Source organism: Balaenoptera physalus (genome assembly GCF_965194825.1).
Source record: "Balaenoptera physalus genome assembly, chromosome: 3".
NCBI classification, from domain to species: Eukaryota; Metazoa; Chordata; class Mammalia; order Artiodactyla; family Balaenopteridae; genus Balaenoptera; species Balaenoptera physalus.
The window spans coordinates 130530799-130556068 of NC_138890.1; the positions used below are offsets into that span (position 1 = coordinate 130530799).

Below are 25270 nucleotides of genomic sequence, written 5' to 3' on the forward strand. Positions count from 1 at the left end.
AATTATCATTTTAAAAATTCAATTTAAATTTAATTTTTAGATTGAATTATAACTAATTTACAATATTATATTAGTTTCAGGTATACAACATAGTGATTTAATATTTTGTATAGTTTATGCACCATACAGAGTTATTAAACTTTTATTGACTATACTTCCTGTACCATACATTATATAACTGTGACCTATTTATTTTATAACTGGTAGTTTGTACCTCTTAATCTTCTTCACCTATTTTGCCCAACCCCCACCCTCCCTCTTCACTTGTTTTTCTCTGCATCTATGAGTCTGTTTCTGTTTTGCCATGTATGTTATTTTGTTTTGTTTTTTAGTTTCTGTATATAAGTGAAATCATACAGTATTTGTCTTTTTCCCTTTGACTTACTTCACTTACCATAATACCCTCTAGGTCAATCTATGTTTTCACAAATAGCAAGATTTCATTCTTTTTTATTACTAACATTCCATTGTGTATATATACCACATCTTCTTTACCCTTTCATCTGTTAATGGACACTTAGGTTGCTTCCATATCTTGGCTATTGTAAAGAATGCTGCATATACCTTTTCAAGTTATTGTTTTCAATTTCTTCGAATTATACCCAGGAATGGAGTGCTGGATCATATGGTAGTTCTATTTTAGTTTTTTTGAGGAACATCCATAATGTTTTCCATAGTAGCTGCACTACACATGTGTCTGATAAATAGTGATGTCGAGCATTTTTTCACGTGCCTGTTGGCCATCTGTGTATCCTTTTGGGAAAATGTCTATTCAGGTCTTATACCCATTTTTTAAGCAGGTCATTTGTTTTTTTGATATTGAGTTTTATGATATTGAGCTGTTTATGTATTTTGGATATTAACCCCTTATTGGTCATATCATTTGCAAATATTTTCTCCCATTCAGTAGGTTTCTTTTTATTTTGTTTTTCCTTTGCTGTACAAAAGCTTTTAAGTTTAACTATGTCCCATTTTAAAATTTTTGCTTTTGTTTCATTTATCTTAGGAAACAGATCCAAAAAAGAATTGTTTCAATTTATTTTAAAGAGTGTTCTGCCTATGTCCTCTTCGAGGAGTTTTACGATTTCCAGTCATACATTTATGTCTTTAATCATTTTGAGTTTATTTTTGTATATGGTGTGAGAAAATGTTCTAATTTTATTCTTTTATATATAGCTCTCTGGTTTCCCAGCACCACTTATTGAAGAGACTGTCTTTTCTCCAATGTATATTCTTGTCCTTTGTTGTAGATTAATTAACCATAAGTGTGTGGTTTATTTCTGGCCCTTCTATTCTGTTCCATTGATCTTCACATCTGCTTTTGTTTCAATACCATACTGTTTTGATTACTGTAGCTTTGTAATATAGTCTGAAATCAGGGAACATGCGAAATCTAGTTTTGTTCTTTTTTTAAAGATTGCTTTGGCAATTCATGGTCTTTTGTGGTTCTACATACATTTTAGGATTATTTGTTCCACTTCTGTGAAAAAAGCCACAGGTATTTTGATAGGAATCACATTAAATCTGTAGATTGCTTTGGGTGGTATGGACATTTTAACAATATTACTTTTCCTAATCAGTTAACATGGGATATCTTTCCTTTTATTTGTATAATTTTTCAATTTCCTTCAATGTTTTATAGTTTTCAGGTTATAAGTCTTTCACTTTCTTGGTTAAGTTTACTCCTAGGCATTTTATTCTTTTTGATGTGATTTAAACAGGATTGTTTTCTTGCTTTCTCTTTTTGATAGTTCATTGTTAGTGTTTAGAAAAGCAACAGATTTCTGTATACTAATCTTGTTTCCTGCAAATTTACTGAATTCATTTGTTAGTTATTAGTTTTTGGTGGAGACCTTAGGTTTTTCAACATAAAGTATCAGGTCATCTGCAAATAGTGACAGTTTTACTTCTTCTCTTCTAATCTGGATGCCTTTTATATCTTTTCCTTTACTGATTGCTGTGGCTAGGACTTCCAATACCATGTCGAATAAAAGTGGTGAGAGTGGGCATCCTTGTCTTGCTCCTGATCTTTGAAGAAAAACTTCCAGCTTTTCACTGTTGTGTATGTTATCTGTGAGTTTGTCATTAATGGCCTTTATTATGTTGAGGTATGTTCCCTCTATATCCACTTTGCTGAAAATTGTTATCATGAATGCTAAGGAGTTTTGTTAAAAGCCTTTTCTGTATCTAGTGAGATGATCATGTAATTTTTATCCTTTGTTTTGTTAATGTGGTGTATCACATTGGTTGATTTATGGATATTGAACCATCCTTGCTTTCCTAGAGTAAATTTCATCTGATCATAATATATGATGCTTTTAATGTATTGTTGAATTTGGCTTGCTAATATTTTGTTGAGGATTTTTGCATATCTGTTCACCAGGGATATTAGTCTGTAATTTTCTTCTTTTGTAGTGTCTTTGTCTGGTTTTGGTATTAGGGTAATGCTGGCCTCATAGAATGAGTGTGAAAGCATTCCTTTCTCTTCAGTGTTTTTGGAATGGTTTAAGAAGGTTAGTTACTAACTTTTTAAAAAATCCTTGGCAGAATTCCCCTGTGATCCTGTCTTGTCTTGGAAATTAGCATGCTGGCAGTTTTTTGATTACTGTTTCAATTTCATTACTAGTAATTGGTCTGTTCATATTGTCTATTTCTTCCTGATTCAGTCTTTTAAAATTGTATATTTCTAGGAATTTATCCATTTCTACTAGTTGTCTAATTTGTTGGCATATAATTATTTGCAGTAATCTCTTATGATCCTTTGTATTTCTATGATGTCATTTGTAACTTCTCCTCTTTTACTTATGATTTTATTTATTTGGGCCCTCTCTTTTTTGCTTGATGAGTTGGCTAAAGGGTTATCAGTTTTGTTTATCTTTTCATAAAACCAGCTCTTAGTTTCATTGATCTTTACTATTTATTTTTTAGTCTCTATTTCATTTATTCCCACTCTGATTGTTATAATTTCTTTCCTTCTACTAACTTTGAGCTTTGTTGTTTTTTTCCAGTTCCTTTAGGTGTAATGTTAGGTTGTTTATATGAGATTTTTCTTGTTTCTTGAGGTGAGCCTGTATCATTATGAACATCCCTCTTAAAACAGCTTTTGCTGTGTCCTATAGATTTTAGAAAGTTTTGTTTCCATTTCCATAGGTCTCAAATATTTTTTGATTTCCTCTTTGATTTCTTCATTGACCTATTTTTTTAGTATCATGTAGTTTAGTCTTCACGTGTTTGTGGTTTTTCCAGTTTTCTTCCTGTAATTGATTTCTAGTTTCATACCATTGTGGTTGGAAAAGATGCTTGTTATGACTTCAGTCTTCTTAAATTTATTGAGACTTTTTGTGGCCTAGCACGTGAGAACATTCCATGTGCACCTATCTTGGAGAATGTTCCTTGAGTACTTAAAAAATTATGTATTCTTCTACTTTTGGATGGCAAGTTCTTAGGTATCTATTAAGTCCATCTTGTTTAATATGTCATTTAAGGACAATGTTTCCTTATTAAGTTTCTCTCTGCATGATCTGTCCATTGATGTAAGTGGGTTATTAAAGTCCCCTAATATTATTATATTAATGCCAATTTCTCTCTTTATTCCTATTAATATTTACTTTATATATTTATGTGCTCTTATGTAAAGTGCATATATGTTTATGAATATTATATCCCCTTCCTGGATTTCCCTATTTCTAATTATGTAATGTCCTTCTTTGTCTTTTCTTATAGTCTTTGCCTCAAAGTCTATTTTGTCTGATATAAGTATTGCTGCCCAGCTTTCTTTCCATTTTTATTTGCGTCGGGTATTTTTATCCATCCCTTCACTTTCAGTCTATGTGTGTCTTTAGCTGTGAAGTGAGTCTTTTGAAGGCAGTGCATAGATGGGTCTTTTTAAAAATCCATTCAGCCACCTTATATCTTTCAATTGGGGCATTAACTCATTTGCGTTTAAAGTGACTACTGATAGGCAAGGACTTATTGCAATTTTTTCACTGTTTTCTGGTCGTTTTTGTGGTTCTACTTGGTTCTTCTTTTAGTCTCTTCCCTTGTGGTTTGATGATTTTCTTTAGTGTTATGTTTGGATTCCTTTTCCTTTGTGTTTTGTGTATCTATTGTAGGTTTCTGGGTTTTGTTCACCATATAGTTTGTATATATTGACCTATATGTATTTGTTTTAAGCTGATGGTCATTTAAGTTCAATCACATTCTAAAAGTTCTACATTTTTTTTACTCCTATCCACATTTTATGTTTTTAACATCATAGTTCACATCTTTTTCTGTATCTCTTGACTACTTATTGTAGTTATAGTTGACTGTATAACTTTTGCACTTTTAGCCTTGATACTTATTAAGTTGTTGATCCTCTGCCTTTACTATTTATTTGCCTTTTACTAGTGAGATTTTTTTCTTCATATATTTTCTTATATCTTGTTATGGCTTTTTCTTTTTCCCTTAAAGGTGGCTTTTTAACATTTCTTGTAAGGCTGGTTTAGTGGTGATGGACTCTTTTAGTTTTTGCTTGTCTTGGAACCTGTATCTTCCTTCAGTTCTGAATGGTAACCTTGCCAGGTACAGTATCCTTGGTTGTAGGTTTTTTCTTTTTAGCATTTTGAATATATCATGCTACTCTCTTTGGCCTACAAAGTTTCTGCCAAAAAATCAGCTGATAGCCTTATGGGGGTTCCCTGCTTTTCTCTTCCTGACTTTAAAATTCTCTCTTTATCTTTAACTTTTGTCATTTTAATTATGATATGTCTTGGTGTGGATCACTTTGGGTTCATCTTCTTTGGAACTCTCTGTGCTTCCTTGACCTGGATATCTGTTTCCATCCCCAGGTTGGGAAAGTTTTCAGCCATTATTTTATCAAATACATTTCTACCCTTTTCTCTTTCTCTCTCTTCTCCTTCTGGAACCCCTATAATGCGAATGTTAGTATGCTTGGTGCTATCTCAGAGGTCCCTTAAACTATTCTTTTTATTAAAGACTTTTTTCTTTTGCTCTTCTGATTAGGTGATTTTTTTTCTATTCTGTCTTTCAGGTCACTTACGCATTCTTCTATATTACCTAATCTGCTGTTGATTCCCTCTAGTGTATTTTTTATTTCAGTTTTTGTATTATTCAGCTGTAATTGTTTTTTTTTAATATTTTAAAATTATTTATTGAAGTTCTCATTGAGTTCCTCTATTCTTTTTCTCAGTTTGTTGAGTATTTTTGTGACTATTTCTTCAAACTCTTTATCAGGTAAATTACATATCTCCATTTCATTAGGGTTCCCCCCCTCCCCTGGGGCTAACTTGCTCTTTATTTAGAACGTATTCCTCTGTCTTCCTATTTTGTTTCATTTTCTATGTTTGTCTCTATGAATTGGGCAGAATAGTTACCTCTCCTGGTCTTGAAGGTGTGTCCTTGTTTGAAAGTGTCCCTATGCAGACTGCATGTGCCCAGTGACTTTAGCAAGAAGGCTGGAGCTGAAGTAGATGCAGACAGAGGCTTCTCTTGGGGCACACCAAGGGCTGCCGCCTTGGCTGGAAGCTGCTGGAGCCTGAGCCTGGCATAGGCCAGGACTTCTCCCAGGGCCCATCAAGGGTCACTGCCTTGGTGAGTGGGGCTGTAGCTGGAGCACAGCCCAAGCTGGGGGTTTCCTGGGGCGTGCTGAGGGACAGAATCTTGCTTGGTCTGCAGGCTGGTGTTGGCAGGCTGGTTAGAGTGACAGGTGCTTTTCAATCTTCTGCCTCTGTGCTGGGACTCAGAGTGAGTAAGTTTTTGTGTACACCCTTTAAGATTGGAGTTTTGATTTCCTACAGCCCTCCAGCTCTCCCAGTCATAAGCCCTGCTGGTTTTTAAAACCCATTATGGGGGCTCATCTTCCTAGTACTGGTCCTCAGGGCTGGTGTACCCAATGTGGGGATTGAACACTTCATTCCTTAGGGAGGTCCTTTGAGTTTATGATATCCCCTTCAGCTTCTGGGTTGCCTATGGGTCCTGACTGGATAGCATCTCTGTCCCTCTTACCCATCTCAATGTGTTTATTCCTTTGTATCCTTAATTGTAGAAGAGCTACTCTGCTAATCTTTAGGTTGTTCTCGGAGAGAGTTTTTGTAGTTGTAGTTTTGGTGTGTCTGTGGGAGAAGATGAGCTCAAGGTCTAACAACTTTACCATCTTGATCCCCTCCACAAATTATCATTTAAATTATGAATTAAATCTAGATTTTTGGTAAAGAAAATCTTTATATATTATAAATCTTTATAATAGATAGTCTAGGCATATCCTGGATTCATGTTGCAAACTTACATCCTGTCATGAAGATATGAAAAATTTACTTTTCCTTTGGATAAAGGCAACTAGCAAACAGAGATGGTTATCCCAATTACAAGGTGAATTTAGGATGAACTATGTGTGGCAAATAGTGCTGTCAAGTCCTCTTACTTGAGGACTAGATATCATTTATCTTGAGAATATGTATGGAAAGGGTTGTATCTGCTTGGCTACATAAAATGGTGAGATTTACTTTTGTCTTTGTAATCTCTTAATGGATTTCCTGGGATATGCATCATATTCTGGTTTAAAGCTCATTCAGTAATAAAACTGTTTCTTTCTCTAAAAAAAAAATAGTCTAAGCATAAAGCAATTATTTATTATTTCTATATCAGGTGGAAAAAAAACTAACACTTTTCTTAATTTTAGCTTTTTTATTATATTAAATAATATTACCATTTGTACTTACTTTATCACAAGATATATTTTTCTTTATCATATATCTTTATAGAAAACCTAGTAATATTCCTGTGTGACTGGTGGATTAATTTTAGATATATCAGTCTAGAAAAGTGAATGCCAGTGTAAGATATGAGTGAAATCTATAAAATACATATTGCAGTTCTTAGGCTAATTAATTAAATGCTAGGCAGGGCAGGGGTGTATTTTCTAGAACATTTTCTCTGACCAGAACCATTGAGTAAAACACATTACTATAGTGATGACTAATAAATACTTACCATCTTTAAAATTGTTTAAGCTTCCCAGTAATATTTCCAAATACAAGAATTACTAGGTAAGATGTTTAACAGATGCATGCTACTTTTGTTTTCCAGCTGAATGCTCCAACTACTTTCCTGGCAATCATCACGTTCAGTGCTTACAATATCATCAACATTATTGTTGATATTTAAAATATAACCAAGAATACCCTGGTCAGATAATTTTTATTTTCTTCAAATAATAGCCTTGTTGTTTGTTTTCCTCTCTTTCCCTTCCCAGAAAATCATTTAACCCTAATGAATAGATTTTTTAAAATTTACATTTGGATAGTTATCTTGATTTTTTCCTATTCATATATTATAAGTCATGTTTTCTTTTAATTCAATGAGAAGGATAGATGGTATGCTTTACTCCAAATCATTCTTCCCCTCTGATGATTAAGACTTGCTTTTAAGTAAAGTTCATTATACTTGTCTCTGTTTTGTCTTAGGTTTATTTCTTTCTGTGGAGCTTCTTATTCCCCTCCTACAAAATACATTTCTGGAGGGCCACCAAGTCACTGTATGTGTCCAGACCTGTATGAATTACAGAAATGGACAGGTTGATTCAAGTTGGGGCCTGGCTACATATTCTTTTTTTTTTTTTTTCTTTAACATCTTTATTGGAGTATAATTGCTGTACAATGGTGTGTTAGTTTCTGCTTTATAAAAAAGTGAATGAATTATACATATACACATGTCCCCGTGTCTCTTCCCTCTTGCATCTCTCTCCCTCACACCGTCCCTATCCCACCCCTCTAGGTAGTCACAGAGCACCGAGTTTATCTCCCTGTGCTATGTAGCTGCTTCCCACTAGCTATCTATTATACGTTTGGTAGTGTATATATGTCCATGCCACTCTCTCACTTTGTCCCAGCCTACACTTCCCCCTCCCCGTAACCTCAAGTCCACCCTCTAGTAGGACTGTGTCTTTATTCCCGTCTTGCACCTAGGTTCCTCATGACCATTTTCTTTTCTTTTTAGATTCCATATATATGTGTTAGCATACGGTATTTCTTTTTCTCTTTCTGACTTACTTCACTCTGTATGACAGACTCTAGGTCCATCCACCTCACTACAAATAACTCAATTTTTTACTTTTTATGGCTGAGTAATATTCCATTGTATATATGTGCCACATCTTCTTTATCCATTCATCTGTTGATGGACACTTAGGTTGCTTCCATGTCCTGGCTATTGAAATTGAGCTGCAATGAACATTTTAGTACATAACTCTTTTTGAATTATGGTTTTCTCAGGGTATGTGCCCAGTAGTGGGATTGCTGGGTTGTACGGTACTTCTATTTTCAGTTTTTTAAGGAACCTCCAAAATGTTCTCCATAGTGGCTGTATCAATTTACATTCCCACCAACAGTGCAAGAGGGTTCCCTTTTCTCCACACCCTCTCCAGCATTTATTGTTTGTAGATTTTTTGATGATGGCCATTCTGACCGGTGTGAGATGATATCTCATTGTAGTTTTGATTTGCATTTCTCTAATGATTAATGATGTTGAGCATTCTCTCATGTGTTTGTTGGCAATCTGTATATCTTCTTTGGAGAAATGTCTATTTAGGTCTTCTGCCCATTTTTGGATTGGGTTTCTTGTTTTTTTGATATTGAGCTGCTTGTAAATTTTGGAGATTAATCCTTTGTCAGTTGCTTCATTTGCAAATATTTTCTCCCATTCTGAGGGTTGTCTTTTGGTCTTGTTTATGGTTTCCTTTGCTGTGCAAAAGCTTTTAAGTTTCATTAGGTCCCATTTGTTTATTTTTGTTTTTATTTCCATTTTTCTAGGAGGTGGGTCAAAAAGGATCTTGCTGTGATTTATGTCATAGAATGTTCTGCCTAAGTTTTCCTCTAAGAGTTTGATAGTGTCTGGCCTTATATTTAGGTCTTTAATCCATTTTGAGTTTAATTTTCTGTATGGTGTTAGGGAGTGTTCTAATTTCATTCTTTTACATGTAGCTGTCCAGTTTTCCCAGCACCACTTATTGAAGAGGCTGTCTTTTCTCCACTATATATTCTTGACTCCTTTATCAAAGATGAGGTGACCATATGTGCGTGGGTTTATCTCTAGGGTTTCTATCCTGTTGCATTTATCTATATTTCTGTTTTTGTGCCAGTACCATACTGTCTTGATTACTGTTGCTTTGTAGTATAGTCTGAAATCAGGGAGCCTGATTCCTCCAGCTCCGTTTTTCTTTCTCAAGATTCCTTTGGCTATTGGGGTCTTTTGTGTTTCCATACAAATTGTGAAATTTTTTGTTCTAGTTCTGTGAAAAATGCCATTGGTAGTTTGATAGGGATTGCAATGAATCTGTAGATTGCTTTGGTAGTATAGTCACTTTCACAATGTTGATTCTTCCAATCCAAGAACATGGTATATCTCTCCATCTGTTTGTATCATCTTTAATTTCTTTCATCAGTGCCTTATAATTTTCTGCATACAGGTCTTTTGTCTCCTTAGGGGGGTTTATTCCTAGATATTTTATTCTTTTTGTTGCAATGGTAAATGGGAGTGTTTTCTTAATTTCACTTTCAGATTTTTCATCATTAGTGTATAGGAATGAAAGAGATTTCTGTGCATTAATTTTATATCCTGCTACTTTACCAAATTCATTGATTAGCTCTAGTAGGTTTCTGGTAGCATCTTTAGGATTCTCTATGTATAGTATCATGTCATCTGCAAATGGTGACAGCTTTATTTCTTCTTTTCCAATTTGGATTCCTTTTATTTCTTTTTCTTCTCTGATTGCTATGGCTAAAACTTCCAAAACCATGTTGAATAATAGTAGTGAGAGTGGGCAATCTTGTCTTGTTCCTGATCTTAGTGGACATGGTTTCAGTTTTTCACCAATGAGGACGATGTTGGCTGTGGGTTTGTCATATATGGCCTTTATTATGTTGAGGTAAGTTCCCTCTATGCCTACTTTCTGGAGGATTTTTATCATAAATGGGTGTTGAATTTTGCCAAAAGCTTTTCCTGCATCTATTGAGATGATCATATGGTTTTTCTCCTTCAATTTGTTAATATGGTGTATCACATTGCTTGATCTGCGTATACTGAAGAATCCTTGCATTCCTGGGATAAACCCCACTTGATCATGGTGTATGATCCTTTCAATGTGCTATTGGATTCTGTTTGCTAGTATTGTGTTGAGGGATTTTGCATCTATGTTCATCAGTGATATTGGCCTGTAGTTTTCTTTCTTTGTGATATCTTTGTCTGGTTTTGGTATCAGGGTGATGGTGGCCTCGTAGAATGAGTTTGGGAGTGTTCCTCACTCTGCTCTATTTTGGAAGAGTTTGAGAAGGATAGGTGTTAGGTCTTCCCTAAATGTTTGATAGAATTCGCCAGTGAAACCATCTGGTCCTGGGCCCTTGTTTGTTGGAAGATTTTTAATCACAGTTTCAATTTCAGTGCTTGTGACTGATCTGTTCCTATTTTCTATTTCTTCCTGGTTCAGTCTCGGAAGGTTGTGCTTTTCTAAGAATTTGTCCATTTCTTCCAGGTTGTCCATTTTATTGGCATATAGTTGTTTGTAGTAATCTCTCATGATCCTTTGTATTTCTGCAGTGTCAGTTGTTACTTTTCCTTTTTCATTTCTAATTCTATTGAGTTGAGTCTTCTCCCTTTTTTCCTTGATGAGTCTGGCTAATGGTTTATCAATTTTGTTTATCTTCTCAAAGAATCAGCTTTTAGTGCTATTGATCTTTGCTATCATTTCCTTCATTTCTTTTTCATTTATTTCTGATCTGATCTTTATGATTTCTTTCCTTCTGCCAACTTTGGGGGTTTTTTGTTCTTCTTTCTCTAATTGCTTTAGGTGTAAGGTTAGGTTGTTTATTTGAGACGTTTCTTGTTTCTCAAGGTAGGGTTGTATTGCTATAAACTTAGCAATCCTCCTTAGTCCTTCTTAGAACTGCTTTTGCTGCATCCCACAGGTTCTGGGTCATCGTGTTTTCATTGTCATTTGTTTCTAGGTATTTTTTGATTTCTTTGATTTCTTCAGTGATCTCTTGGTTATTAAGTAGTGTATTGTTTAGCTTCCATGTGTTTCTATTTTTTACAGATTTTTTTCCTGTAATTGATATCTAGTCTCATAGCGTTGTGGTCAGAAAACGTACTTCATGCGATTTCAATTTTCTTAAGTTTACCAAGGCTTGATTTGTGACCCAAGATATGATCTATCCTGGAGAATGTTCCATGAGCACTTGAGAAGAATATGTATTCTGTTGTTTTTGGATGGAATGTCCTATAAATATCAGTTAAGTCCATCTTGTTTAATGTATCATTTAAAGCTTGTGTTTCCTTATTTATTTTCATTTTGGATGATCTGTCCATTGGTGAAAGTGGGGTGTTAAACTCCCTTACTATGATTGTGTTACTGTCGATTTCCCCTTTTATGGCTGTTAGTATTTGCCTTATGTATTGAGGTGCTCCTATGTTGGGTGCATAAATATTTACAATTGTTATATCTTCTTCTTGGATTGATCCCTTGATCATTATGTAGTGTCCTTCTTTGTCTCTTGTAGTAGCCTTTGTTTTAAAGTTTATTTTTTCTCATATGAGAATTGCAACTCCAGCTTTCTTTTGATTTCCTTTTGCATGGAATATCTTTTTCTATCCCCTCACTTTCAGTCTGTATGTGTCCCTAGGTCTGAAGTGGGTCTCTTGTAGACAGCATATATATAGGTATTGTTTTTGTATCCATTCAGCCCCTCTATGTGCTTTGGTTGGAGCATTTTATCCATTTACATTTAAGGTAATTATTGATATGTATGTTCCTATTACCAGTTTCTTAATTGTTTTGGGTTTGTTATTGTAGGTCTTTTCCTTCTCTTGTGTTTCCTGCCTAGAGAAGTTCCTTTAGCATCTGTTGTAAAGCTGGTTTGGTGGTGCTGAATTCTCTTAGCTTTTGCTTCTTTGTAAAGGTTTTAATTTCTCTGTCAAATCTGAATGAGATCCTTACTGGGTAGAGTAATATTGGTTGTAGTTTTTTCCCCTTCATCACTTTAAATATGTCCTGCCACTCCCTTCTGGCTTGCAGAGTTTCTGCTGAAAGGTCAGCTGTTAACCTTATGAGGATTCCTTTGTGTGTTATTTGTTGTTTTTCGCTTGCTGCTTTTAATATATTTTCTTTGTATTTAATTTTTGATAGGTTGATTAATATGTGTCTTGGCATGTTTCTCCTTGGATTTATGCTCTATGGGACTCTCTGTGCTTCCTGGACTTGATTAACTATTTCTTTTCCCATATTAGGGAAGTTTTCAACTATAATCTCTTGAAATATTTCCTCAGTCCCTTTCTTTTTCTCTTCTTCTGGGACCCCTATAATTTGAATGTTGGTTCGTTTAATGTTGTCCCAGAGGTCTGAGACTTTGCTCAATTCTTTTCACTCTCTTTCCTTTATTCTGTTCTGCAGTAGTTATTTCCACTATTTTATCTTCCAGGTCACTTATCCGTTCTTCTGACTCAGTTATTCTGCTATTGATCCCTTCTAGAGAATTTTTATTTTCATTTATTGTGTAGTTCCTCACTGTTTGTTTGCTCTTTAGTTCTTCTAGGTCCTTGTTAAACATTTCTTTTATTTTCTCCATTCTATTTCCAAGATTTTGGAGCATCCTTACTATCATTATTCTGAATTCTTTTTCAGTTAGACTGCCTATTTCCCCTCATTTGTTAGGTCTGGTGGGTTTTTGCCTTGCTCCTTCATCTGCTGTGTGTTTCACTGTCTTATCATTTTGCTTAACTTACTGTGTTTGGGGTCTCCTTTTCGCAGGCTGCACGTTCGTAGTTCCCGTTGTTTTTGGTGTCTGCCCCCAGTGGCTAAGGTTGGTTCAGTGGGTTGTGTAGGCTTCCGAGTGGAGGGGACTAGTGCCTGTGTTCTGGTGGATGAGGCTGGATCTTGTATTTCTGGTGGGCAGGTCCACGTCTGGTGGTGTGTTTTGGGGTGTCTGTGGCCTTATTATGATTTTAGGCAGCCTCTCTGCTAATGGGTGAGGTTGTGTTCCTGTCTTGCTAATTGTTTGGCATAGGGTGTTCAGCACTGTAGCTTGCTGGTCTTTGAGTGGAGCTGAGTCTTGGCGTTGAGATGGAGATCTCTGGGACATTTTCACTGTTTGTTATTACATGGAGTTGGGAGGTCTCTTGTGGACCAGTGTCGTGAACTTGGCTCTCCCACCTCAGAGGCACAGCCCTGACGCCTGGCTGGAGCACCAAGAACCTGTCATCTGCACGGCTCAGAATAAAAGGGAGAAGGAAGGAAGGAAGGAAGGAAGGAAGGAAGGAAAAGAAAGGAAGGAAGAAAGGAAGGAAGGAAGAAAGAAGATAAAATAAAATAATGTAAAGTAAAATGAGATAAAGTTATTAAAATAAAAAATAATTATTAAAAAAAATTTTAAGTAATAAAAAAAAAAGAAGGAACAAAAGAAGAGAGCAACCAAACCAAGAAACAAATCCACAGATTATAACAAGTGCTAAAAACTATACAAAAACAAAAAACAAAAAGAACAGACAGACAGAACCGTAGGAGAAATGGTAAAAGCAAAGCTATACAGAGAAAATCACACACAGAAGCATACACATACACCCTCACAAAAAGAGAAAAAGGGAGAAAATATATATATATCCTTGCTCCCAAGTCCACCTCCTCAATTTGGGATGATTCGTTGTCTGTTCAGGTATTCAACAGATGCAGGTACATCAAGTTGTTTGTGGAGCTTTAATCTGCTGCTTCTGAGGCTGCTGGGAGAGATTTCCCTTTGTCTTCTTTGTTCGCACAGCTCCCGGGGTTCAGCTTTGGATTTGGACCCGACTCTGCATGTAGGTCGCCTGAGGGCGTCTGTTCTTCTCTCACACAGGATGGGGTTAAAGGAGCAGCTGCTTCGGGGGCTCTGGCTCACTCAGGCCGGGGGAAGGGAGGGGTACAGAGGAGGCGGGGCGAGCCTGCGGCGGCAGAGGCCGGCATGACGTTGCACAGCCTGAGGCACGCCGTGCGTTCTCCCAGGGATGTTGTCCCTGGATCACGGGACCCTGGCAGTGGCGGGCTGCACAGGCTCCCGGGAGGGGCAGTGTGGAGAGTAACCTGTGCTCGCACACAGGCTTCTTGGTGGTGGCAGCAGCAGCCTTAGTATCTCATGCCCGTCTCGGGTCCGCGCTGATCGCCGCGGCTCGCGCCCGTCTCTGGAGCTCCTTTAATCGGCACTCTTAATCCCCTCTCCTCACGCACCAGGAAACAAAGAAACAAAGAAAAAGTCTCTTGCCTCTTCGGCAGCTCCAGACCTTTTCCCAGACTCCCTCCTGGCTAGCCGTGGTGCACTAGCCCCCTTCAGGCTGTGTTCACACCGCCAACCCCAGTCCTCTCCCTGCGATCCGACCGAAGCCGAGCCTCAGCTCCCAGCCCCCGTCCGCCCCAGCGGGTGAGCAGACAAGCCTCTCGGGCTGGTGAGTGCTGCTGGGCACCGATCCTCTGTGCGGGAATGTCTCCGCTTTGCCCTCCGCACCCCTGTGGCTGCGCTCTCCTCCGTGGCTCCGAAGCTTCCCCCCTCTGCCACCCGCAGTCTCCACCCGCGAAGGGGCTTCCAAGTGTGTGGAAACCTTTCCTCCTTCACGGCTCCCTCCCACTGGTGCAGGTCCCGTCCCTATCCTTTGTCTCTGTTTTTTCTTTTTTCTTTTGCCCTACCCAGGTAGTGGGGAGTTTCTTGCCTTTTGGGAGGTCTGAGGTCTTCTGCCAGCGTTCAGTAGGTGTTCTGTAGGAGTTGTTCCACATGTAGATGTATTTCTGATGTATTTGTGGGGAGGAAGGTGATCTCCACGTCTTACTCTTCTGCCATCTTGAAGCTCCTCCTACATATCCTTCATTCCTGTTTAATGTTTAATGAGTCCTATTCCTCTACCATGTGCTAGTAATACATGATAGGAATCCTGGCATAGTAATTACTGTCCCTTCTTGAAATAGTTCATCCCGGAATGTCCTTCCTCTTTTATCCATCTTTTCTTGTTTATCCTAACATAAAGTAATAGTTATAAATGAGCTCAGATGTTTGACATTCTTACACAGTTCACATCTACCTAAAAGCAAAGGGGAGTCAGTAATCATCATTTCTTTTGAGTCTGACTCGCCAGGAGGAAACAGCGAGCTCCAGGAACTCTGACTTAGGCTGGTGTCTGTTCTGTCATGCAGTGAGACAGCAATACTGACTGAATTATTTTTCTGGAAAGTGTTCTTCTAGGACCTGCAGTAGTCACAGTACTGCCCCACAGGAGCTTATAAATTAATGGGAATCGTGGTACAAGGACACTCTAAGAACTTCCTTCACTACAAACCCCTTTACTTCCTGGTGAATGATGTTTCTGTTCTATTATTTCTTCTTTACTAAAATGAAGATTACAAGTAGAAATGGAATCAAAGATGGAATTAGCAGGAGGACATTTTCCTTTTCCTGGTAGGACTGTAGAGCCGGGTATTCAGTTGGCTGTTTACAATGAATGTCCCTTCTAGTTGGTCATGGCCTTAATCCTCACTGGTCTGAGCACAAGCATATTGATTGTAAAATATATTGAATATGAACCCATGATTACAGACATTCCTGTTCTTAGTAATCCTTAGAGCTGAAGAAAGCCTTCTGTCTGTATTCTGTTCTGACCTTCTGGGTCATCATCTCTCTCTTTTCTTTTTTGTTAGGTCTCTATCTGCCCTCCATCAGTATGTCTGATAATGCTAACTACTGATAAACCAGTTCCATGGCTACTTCAGTCCTGGAGTCTTAAGATTCCTAGGGAGGGCGCCAGCCACATTAAAATGTAATCCTATCAATTCAGTTAAAGCACTGTTTGTGAAAGTGTAAGTGTCATTATGCAGCATTTTTCATCTCCCCACCCCAGTCTCCCTTCCACACTTCTTCTATCCCTTCCCACCCAGTTTCATGACCAACACTGGATAGCTAGTGGGATATTTGAAGGGTTTCTTCTCTACGGATTGAATTCAAAAGCCTTGATTTATAACCAGACTTCCAGTAATTTACTTTGCTAGCAAATTAAAAAGCATCTGGACTAGAAAGCCTGGTTAGATAATTTATAGTTTATTGTAATTCTAAAATTAATTATATTTTAGTTCTCTGATACTCTATCTAGATCAGATTTCTAAGATGAATGCCAGACACATCAGGATTCAGTAGCTCCAAACTCCATTGAAATCTTCTCCTAATTTTCTTGGGCTGACTTGAGTATATTTTTTAAAAATTATTTACTTTCATGGTTTGGCAAGACCCAGACAGAAAGCAGCTTCAAGTGTCAGTGGCAGCCGGAAAGAATACTAATAAGTGTTAGTCATCCACAGTAAATTAAAAATATAGTAATAAAGAAAAATTAAACTGCAGTGTGTTTGGGTGTTTGCTCTATTACCATAAATTCACACTCTCATCTTCTATTCCCTGAAAAAGAGTGGGTGTGGCAGGAAGCATTTGTGAAATTCCATTAGCATTTTTAGAGAAAATTACTCTACTAAATGATTCAGGATTCAGCTCCCAGCTTCCAAGTTTCAACTCAGCTGTGTGAAACATTTTATTTTGTATACAAATGATACCATAGAATTCTTAGGACTTGGAAAGATTTGTTAGCAGCTAGCCCAAATCCTCTTAATTTTTAGGTGACGTAATGCTGACAATTAGCCCAGGTTCTCACACCTAGCTACTGATGGCGAAGAGGTAGAAATTCACCATTCCACCTTCAGGCTGGATGTTGATCAAAATACTTCAGAAACAATATTTTAGACTAGAATACAATGCCTTGCTCTTGGTAGGTAAATGAACAAATATAAGATGTACCCTGAGATTCAGAATTGGCCCTAAGAGGGTCTACATTATTAAAATTTGTTTTTCTCCTCACTTTATTAATAAATAAGTTCATTTGGAAATGAATAAATGCAGTGATGCAACCAGATATTAAGTCAGATTTCCCAGGCTTTGAATTTTAGATCTGCATTCATTCCGTTTCTCTAGGAAATTTTCCTTTCTCTTTCTCTGCTTAGTTTTGATGCATATCATATTCTGTTGCACTGGAGATCGTTAAGACTTCATCAAGTGAGGATTCCCTGACTTCTGCCTCCCTGCTGGACCACACAAGTAGCCAAACTAATTCATGTCACATCATTCTCAACCCCACAATGCAAGACTCTATGTAGATCTAACATTGCTATCTCCAGCGAGCCTAATTTCCTAGGAACATGATCACTTTGACAATTTGTACGTTTGGTGTCTCTGCCAAACTCCAAATCACAGAAAGCTGTTAATTCCAAGTCACCTTTTGCAAAATACATTTCAAAGTCTTCTCACAGATTGCTCAGAGTATATTCACTAGCAGGTTAATGTGCTTTTCTTTCTTTCTTTTTTTTTTTTTTTTTTTTTTAGTACTCAAAAAGCTTCCATTTTTAATTTAGCTTTCTGACTCTGCTTGTGCCCCCAACACTTTCACAATGATTTTCTGTTCCTCAATAAGGAAAGCATGCTTGATCCTGTCATGGACGCATTTAGCACACATGAAACCACCACATAATTTTAATTTTAGACCACCTCATAGGAACTTTACGTCTCACAGCACAAATGCCTTAGAGTTGGCCTGGGCACACACCACAAGCCCCAGCTTTGACTTAGGAAAAAAACTCATGCTCCAGTGTGTACACATGACCACATTTCCTAAGCGATAATATTTGCCCATGTTGTCCCACTGTAGGGCAGTAGGTAAATGATAAAAACCGTTTAGTGCATAAGCTCATATCACAGAATTTCAGTAGAATCAATAATTTAGTTAAAATTTAGGTATTGTCTTGTCTGAAAAAATGCAAGGTTGAAGAACCCTGAGAAGAGAAACAGTTCCTGAAGGCAGGAATAGGAGTTTCAGATATCTTCACTGTTGTTTCCAGTGTGGTGTCAAATGTGTGTCTGATTCATTGGTGGTATTTCTTATTGTGAAAGAAGAGTGGATGAGGGAAGTAAATGCCAGTGTAAATATTCTAGGTCCACTTAAGGATTTGTGGCAAATTTATTCCTTCATTTATGTCTTTTTAGTTTGTTCTTATTTCTACTAGAAATTTTTGATTCATTTTTATTGTTCTTTTTATCAACATTAGTGCTAAAGGCTATGTATTTTCCTCTGAATGCTGTGTTAGCTACATAACATAGCCTAAGATATATAGTATTTTTCATTATAGTTGTTTTCTGAAAAGTCTGCAATTACAACTTGTTTTTCTGCTTTGATCTAAAGATTATTTAATAGAGATCTTTAGAATTTCCAGGTGTAAAGGATTTTTGTTGTTATTGATCTCTGATTTTATTGTTTCTAGTTTTGGGATTGTGAATAAAGATTATTATCTTTAGTAGATGTACTATTTTGGAATTATGGGGTTTCTTTGGGACCTAATATGTTATCAATTTGCATGAATATTCAAAGCACTTGACCAACAGGAGTATTCTTTATTGTTCAAGTACATAATTTAATGTGCCAGTGTACGTCTATAATATCTACCTTATTGTTTATTTGGGGGTCTTCTATCACCTTATTTACTTTTTGATAATTGAGAGACATAAAGTTTCATATTAGTGTGTTTCTGACTATTCCTCCTTTAATCATTTATCATTATGCTTTATGGGAATTGCTGCTGTTATTTTTTATAGCAAGGTTTTTTTTTATTTTATTTATTTATTTATTTATTTATTTATTTATTTATTTATTTATTTATGGCTGTGTTGGGTCTTCGTTTCTGTGCGAGGGCTTTCTCCAGTTGTGGCAAGTGGGGGCCACTTTTCATCACGGTGTGCGGGCCTCTCATCATCGCGGCCTCTCCTGTTGCGGAGCACAGACTCCAGATGCGCAGGCTCAGTAATTGTGGCTCACGGGCCCAGTTGCTCCACAGCATGTGGGATCTTCCCAGACCAGGGCTCAAACCCGTGTCCCCTGCATTGGCAGGCAGACTCTCAACCACTGTGCCACCAGGGAAGCCTGCTGCTGTTATTTTTCATATAGATGTTTATAAGTGTTATTTCTTCATTGTGAATTATAGAATTCAGCATTATTTATTGTCCCATTTAATTTTTTCTCTAATATTCTACATTGTCTGATGGTAAGATCACAACTTCTGGTTTCTTTTTTCATTTGTATGGTATATCTTTTGTCCATTCTTTCATTTTTAATTTCTCTGAAGCACTTTAGTGTATCTCTTATATGTGGCATAGAGTTTGTAATCTGTATCTGATTTAAGTCCTTTACATTTATTGATATGACAAATGTATTTGATCTTAGTTCTCTCACATTATTGTATGTTTTACACATTTACATCTTATTTATTTTTAAAAGTCTTCCATTTGTGGTTTATTTTCTTTGGTATTTTGTTGTTCTTTTAGAATATGCAAGTTTATTTCTGGTGATTCTTTTATATTTTGTGTTTATATGTCTCTCTTTAGATATAATCTATTTTATCTAAAAAAGCATTTGTAAAATTAATTTGTGACCTCTTCCTCATTCCTTTCCTTCTTCTCCTCTACCAACCAACATTAATTAATAGTGTATTTTGCCTAGTATTTACCTTTATACTCCTAAACTTTAAATGATATCTTTTAACTTCCAGTCATTATATGTGAAGCAGTCAGTAGTTAGTCTTCCTTCTCTCCTAGTTTTCCTTCTATTTTTCTTAGTTGAATTACTACCATGCTATCAGGGTATATTATATTTGTATGCTATTCTCTCAATCTTATCCTCACTTTTATTTTATAAATAAATTAGATAAAATAGATTCAGTCAGTGCCCATCATTTACTTTTTTCTCCCCAAAGTTTCCCAGTTATCCTCTACTAGTTTTCTCAGCAATGGCTCATAGGAACAATATTCCTTAAGTTTGTGGACATTCATAATTCTGTGTTCACAATTTTTATATTTGAAGAACATCTTTGCTTAAAATCTTGTTCCTTGAATGTCTTCTAGGTTTTGCTCCACTGTTTTCTGCTGTTAAAATTTTCTATTACAAAGTCTGGGGCAAAGCTCATTCTAGTTTTGTTTTGTTTTGTTTTGTTTTGTTTTGTTTTGTTTGGTAATGACTAGATAGTTTTGCTTTTAAGCCCCAAAGATTCTTCCTTTATTTTTAATATTTAACATTTAGCAGGATATCTTAGTGTTTACCCTCTGGATCAATTTTCCTAGGTATGTAATATGCCCTTAAAAATTTGGGGGGGGGGTTTAAATTATAGATAAGTATTTTTTTAATCATCTTTTTTTTCTTCTTCATTGACTCTATGTATATATCTCCTTTGTTGTCTATATATCACTTTCCTTTAAATACTCAAAAAATTCTTTCTTTATCCTATTGATTTTCTTTACTTTTTTCATTTTTTCCCTCTTTGTCTAATGTGGTTTTCAGTATGTCTATCTTAACTTGTTGTCATTGTAATGGAAACTTTTTTTAAGATGTCTTTTCATTCTTTCTCAATTTCTCCCCTGAATTCTGTTAGTTTTTTCTTCCTGTTGTTTGGGCATCTTTTAATCTCCTTTTGGCTGTCAAAATTTTCACTGAATTCTATGTTTTCAATTCTTTTAGATTCACAATTGCTTTGATAATTTTAAAACAGTTCACGGTAGAGTATCAGTTCGTACTTTCTCTCTACACTTCTGGAACATTTTCCTGATTTGTTTTTTTAATCTGCAGGGGACTTTTGCTGCTCTTTTTCTTTTTAATAGTATCTTGGGATGGATGTAATGATCTTATATTTTAAAATAAACCTTAGATTAGAATGAGTTGGATATTCCTGCACCACCAATTTGAGGAGGATACTGTGAAGAAGGGATGGGAGGCACCAGAGTAGCTTTTCTGACTTCTCAGATTAAGGGTCCCCTCCTGCTGCTCTCTGGTGCTTTGTGCAGCCAGGTTCACTTTGATCCTCAGCACCAGGACCCCTAGACATCCTCATTCTTTCCCACCACACCTAAAATGCTCATGGCTGCACTTTCTCCCCAACACGCCTGCAGTTTGGTTGGTTTGGGGTGTTTGGGCCCAGCCCATCCTTATAGGTAATTTAGTATTTGTGGGGGTTTTTTTCCCCTCTTTTTATTTTGCTAAAACGGTATTGTGTGTGTGTGTCTGTGGGTGTGTGTTTATATGTATGCTCAAGTGTTGAGGGAGAAAGGGTGGTTTCTCACTCTATTGCTCTATTCAGTTTTAAAGAAAATAATAGGAGCTTAGCAACAATTCCTTAATGAAAAAGTGCTGAGAGATAAAGAAGAGAAAGAGCAAGACTCTCAATTCTCATTCCACTTCTGCCATCTCTTTTGTCAAGATAGACCATGTCTCTCCTCTCCTATACTAGAAAGACGTTCGCACATTTAAGGTCTGTAGCAACGTATGGATTCTATGATTCAATGAAGTTCCATGTTATATTGGTTGTTAGTCCAGTTTCCTTCTTCTCATGGAAGTTACTTTTGCTGAATGCAAAGAAGAATTGGCCTGCTAATAGAGAAAAGTGGCACGCCACTACAATGAGAAAAAAACAGGAGCCCTGAATGGGAAAATCAGGCCTGGCTCTACCTAGGAGGGCAATTAGCATTCTACTCAGCTTTCCATTAATTATTCAAAGAACGATTATGCTCCCTTATGTTTGTTTGGTTTAGGCTCTGTGCTGATAATTTTACTAAGAGTTTGCCCAAAGCAAGAAGTAAATGGAAGTCAGTCTTAAATCACCATGTCTGGCTGTGACTTGTGATAAAAAATTTAATGGGAAAGTTCAGTTTAGATGAGGGTAACAGACATTCATTGGGTACAAGGTGCTAGAGATATGTTTAGAGCTAAGTTAGAAATAGTTCCTGCTCTTTGAGTAAGTCAGTCATCTTCCTCAAGTAAGTAATCTCACTTCACATCCAGTGAAGTTGCAACTGACTAAGAGAGAGTTTTCTAGTCTCTTTTATCCCCATTAGCCTATATAAGCAGGTGTATATTTGGTTTCCTTCTGGGTCTCAGGGTTCTGTAAACTTCAGAACAGAGACCCTTTCTGCCTTGTATATTACTAGATTCCTAAGGCCCATCACAGCACCTAATATAGCACACACACAGACACACACACATGTATGTGATATATTGAATGAATAAAGATGTATATTAACAGACAAAGGAGTTGTTACTAACTGATCTCTAACATCATTTTATTGTTCTGATAATTGTGGATTTTTTGGTCTTTGGAAGAAAGTAAGGTAACAATCATAAACTATACACAAATTTGCTATGTCATCTCAGACACTCAAATATAAAATATCCTATACCAAAATGGTAAGACTGAATTAACTTTAGTAATCAAGGTATACTCTGAACCCTATATAACCTAATTACCTTTTATTGAGAATAAGTTCAGAAAAACAGCTCATAGTTCTTTTTGCTTAAACTGTATATGTTGTATGTATAGTTTTCAGATATGAATGGGATTTGGAATCAGAAAGACAAAGCTTCAAACTCCAGTTCCTCCACTTGGTCTCTCTTTATGCTTCAGCAAATAACTTGATCTTTACAAACCTTCGTTTTCTCATTTGTAAATAAATATAAAACTACCTCATAGCATTCAATGACACAGTATGTAGTACATGGCCCTTATGAAGCACTGGTTTTCTTATCTCTCCTTCACTCTTCTTTCATTCTCATTTTCACTCTTTGCCATGCTCAGTACTTCATTCTCTGGCTATGGTTTTCCGGAGAAGAGTATTACTGGATCACTTTCATTCTTAACCTAACACATCACTTCCCATTTAGTTGAAATAAATATCAATTAGAGTTCACACTTCTGAAGCCCTGAAAATATATTATCTGTTCAAGTTCCAGTTGACTGGCACAGTAAGAATCTCGATAAATTTAGAAATGCCCATTTTAATGGTGTTTTCTGGGGCGTTAGCTGTTATTCTCAAAGAAGGAAGAGATTTTGTAAGGAGACTTGGGTATGAGATAAAAGAACTAGCTGTTTCCTTATAAACTAATGTCCCAGAAGTCATGTAATTAAATACCATAGAGGCTCAGAATTTCATTATTCCCCGACGGAAACATCACAGTTGCCTCAGTCATTAGCTTTTAGGATTTCAGCCTTGACCAGCATATTTCTGGTCTCATTAAAATTATGCATTAGCATTCAGTGACTTGTAAAAATAAACTTCCTTTTAGATAGTTTCATGTGCCTGTACTGTAAAGCACATCCAAATGAATATACAGCATGAGAAAGACCACAGTTTAAAGGTGGCTTCTTTCATCCTCTATATTCTTGTTCATTCCAAAGCACAGTAAACTTGAGCCAGAGAGCAAACAATTTGTCTTTACAAAATTTGAGGGTGTGTTTTCTCTTTTTGAAAGAAAATGAGCAGCTTATACAGAGATTCCCTCTGTGAAGAACTGGCCTAAATTATAATTTTAAAAAATTCTATTATATAGCGTTTTGTTTTCTTGTTTCCCCTGGTGAATTTTGCTTTCCATGAAGGTGAAGATAAGTGACGAGTGCTCATACAAAAATATAAGTATTTAGCAAAATTAAGTAACTGTATTAGTTTCCTGTGGCTGCTGTAACAAAGTACCACAGACTGAGTGGATTAAACAATAGAAACTGATTGTCTCACAGTTCTGGAGGCTAGTCTGAAATCAAAGTACTTGCTTCCAAGAGTTGGTTCCTTCTGAGGGCTATGAGAGAAGGATTTATTCAAGGTGTTTCTCCTTGTAGATGGCTGTAGATGGGTGGCTTCTCTCTACGTTTCTTGACAACATCTTCCCTCTACATGTCTCTGTATTCAAATTTCCCCTTGTTTTATAAGGACACCAGTCACTGGATTAAGTCGATCCTAATGACCTTATTTTAACTGAGCTATCTCTGTAAAGACCTCATCTCCAAATAAGGTCACATTTTATGGTACTAGGGGTTAGGACTTCAACATATGAATGGGGGTTGTGGCACAGATTCAATCCATAACAATAGTCATTTAAATATGGGTGTTCTTTTCCTTTAAGCTTGAAGTCCCACCTCAATGCTAACCAATGCCATCTTAGTGTGTACTCTTTAGAACCACATAAGAAGGATTTCCACATTTTTATTAACATTCAGGTTACCTTCAACTTTGTTTTCAGTGTTTTATAAACTGCCCCATCAGGAACTCCCTTTAATCACTCACTCTTCACCACCCATAGGTTACTCCCTGACATCCAGTGATGAGCACTTTGAGATGCATGAAGAGTGGAAACTCAGCTTTGCTAAAGTCATACAGTTAGCATGTGGCAGAGGCGAGATTCAAATATCTATCTGGTTGACTCTAAAGTTAGCGATACTTGTGTGATCAACAATATTATATTTTAAAATGCTCATTTGCTATTTATCTTTTTAATAAAAATACTGATTTCTTTTCTGAATATAAATATAGCAGGTGGTTACTGAACAAAATTTAGGGGAGCCCCCCCAAATTACAGAAATGAACATTAAAATTACCCATGGTTTCACCATCCAGAGATACTTATTATATATTAGCTTTCAGAACCTATGTGTACACATTTTAAAAATTCCATTTATATCTTTATGTCTGTAGAACTACATATATAATTTCACATATCACCAAAAATTCTTTGCAGTAAAAGTTTTCAAATCTCAAATCATTTGCCCAATTAAAAATCACCCTAACATTACATGGTGAATTATTTTTTAAGTATGTGAAATAAGAGTTCTTTTTCATCTTACATTCTTCTGGAAAGACTAATGCACAAGCCTATAAAGGTGCACATGGAATTAACTTTCTCTTCTTACTTTCTATGCTAGAGTCCTAAGGGAGGAGCTAAGACAGAGTGAGGGCAGGGCAACAGCCAACACTTTGTCTTTTTTTCACTCTTGGTTCATCTCTAAAGCCAGGACTTCTACCCAGGCATGAAGGTATTTGCATAAGTGGCCCTTTCTAGTCCCTTGTGCTGATATAAAACGGGGATTTTTGTCAGAGGAAAGGCCCCCGAAAAAATCTGAGGTAGGAGCAAGGATAAACCTTTTGGTCATCCTCTTGAGTATAAACAGAAGAGCCCAGAAGAGCATGGCATCCATGGCAACCATATCTAGATGTTACAGAATTTAGAGAACCCATTGAATCCTTTCAGAGGATGACCAGAGAACCTATGTCACGTCAGATATAGCACCTAGCACAGAACTAAGGGCAGGATCTCTGCTGAATATGTCCTTCATGTTTGATACAGTATCATTCCAAGGCCTCTCCAGGGAAAT

General features: G+C 36.6%; 1 protein-coding gene across 7 annotated transcripts in view; it reads left to right on the forward strand.

Annotated features, from left to right (window-relative positions):
• PDE4D (phosphodiesterase 4D) overlaps positions 1 to 25270 on the forward strand; it is a 1115543-nt gene that overhangs the window by 76542 nt on the left and 1013731 nt on the right. The gene's annotated exons all lie outside the window — the stretch shown is intronic.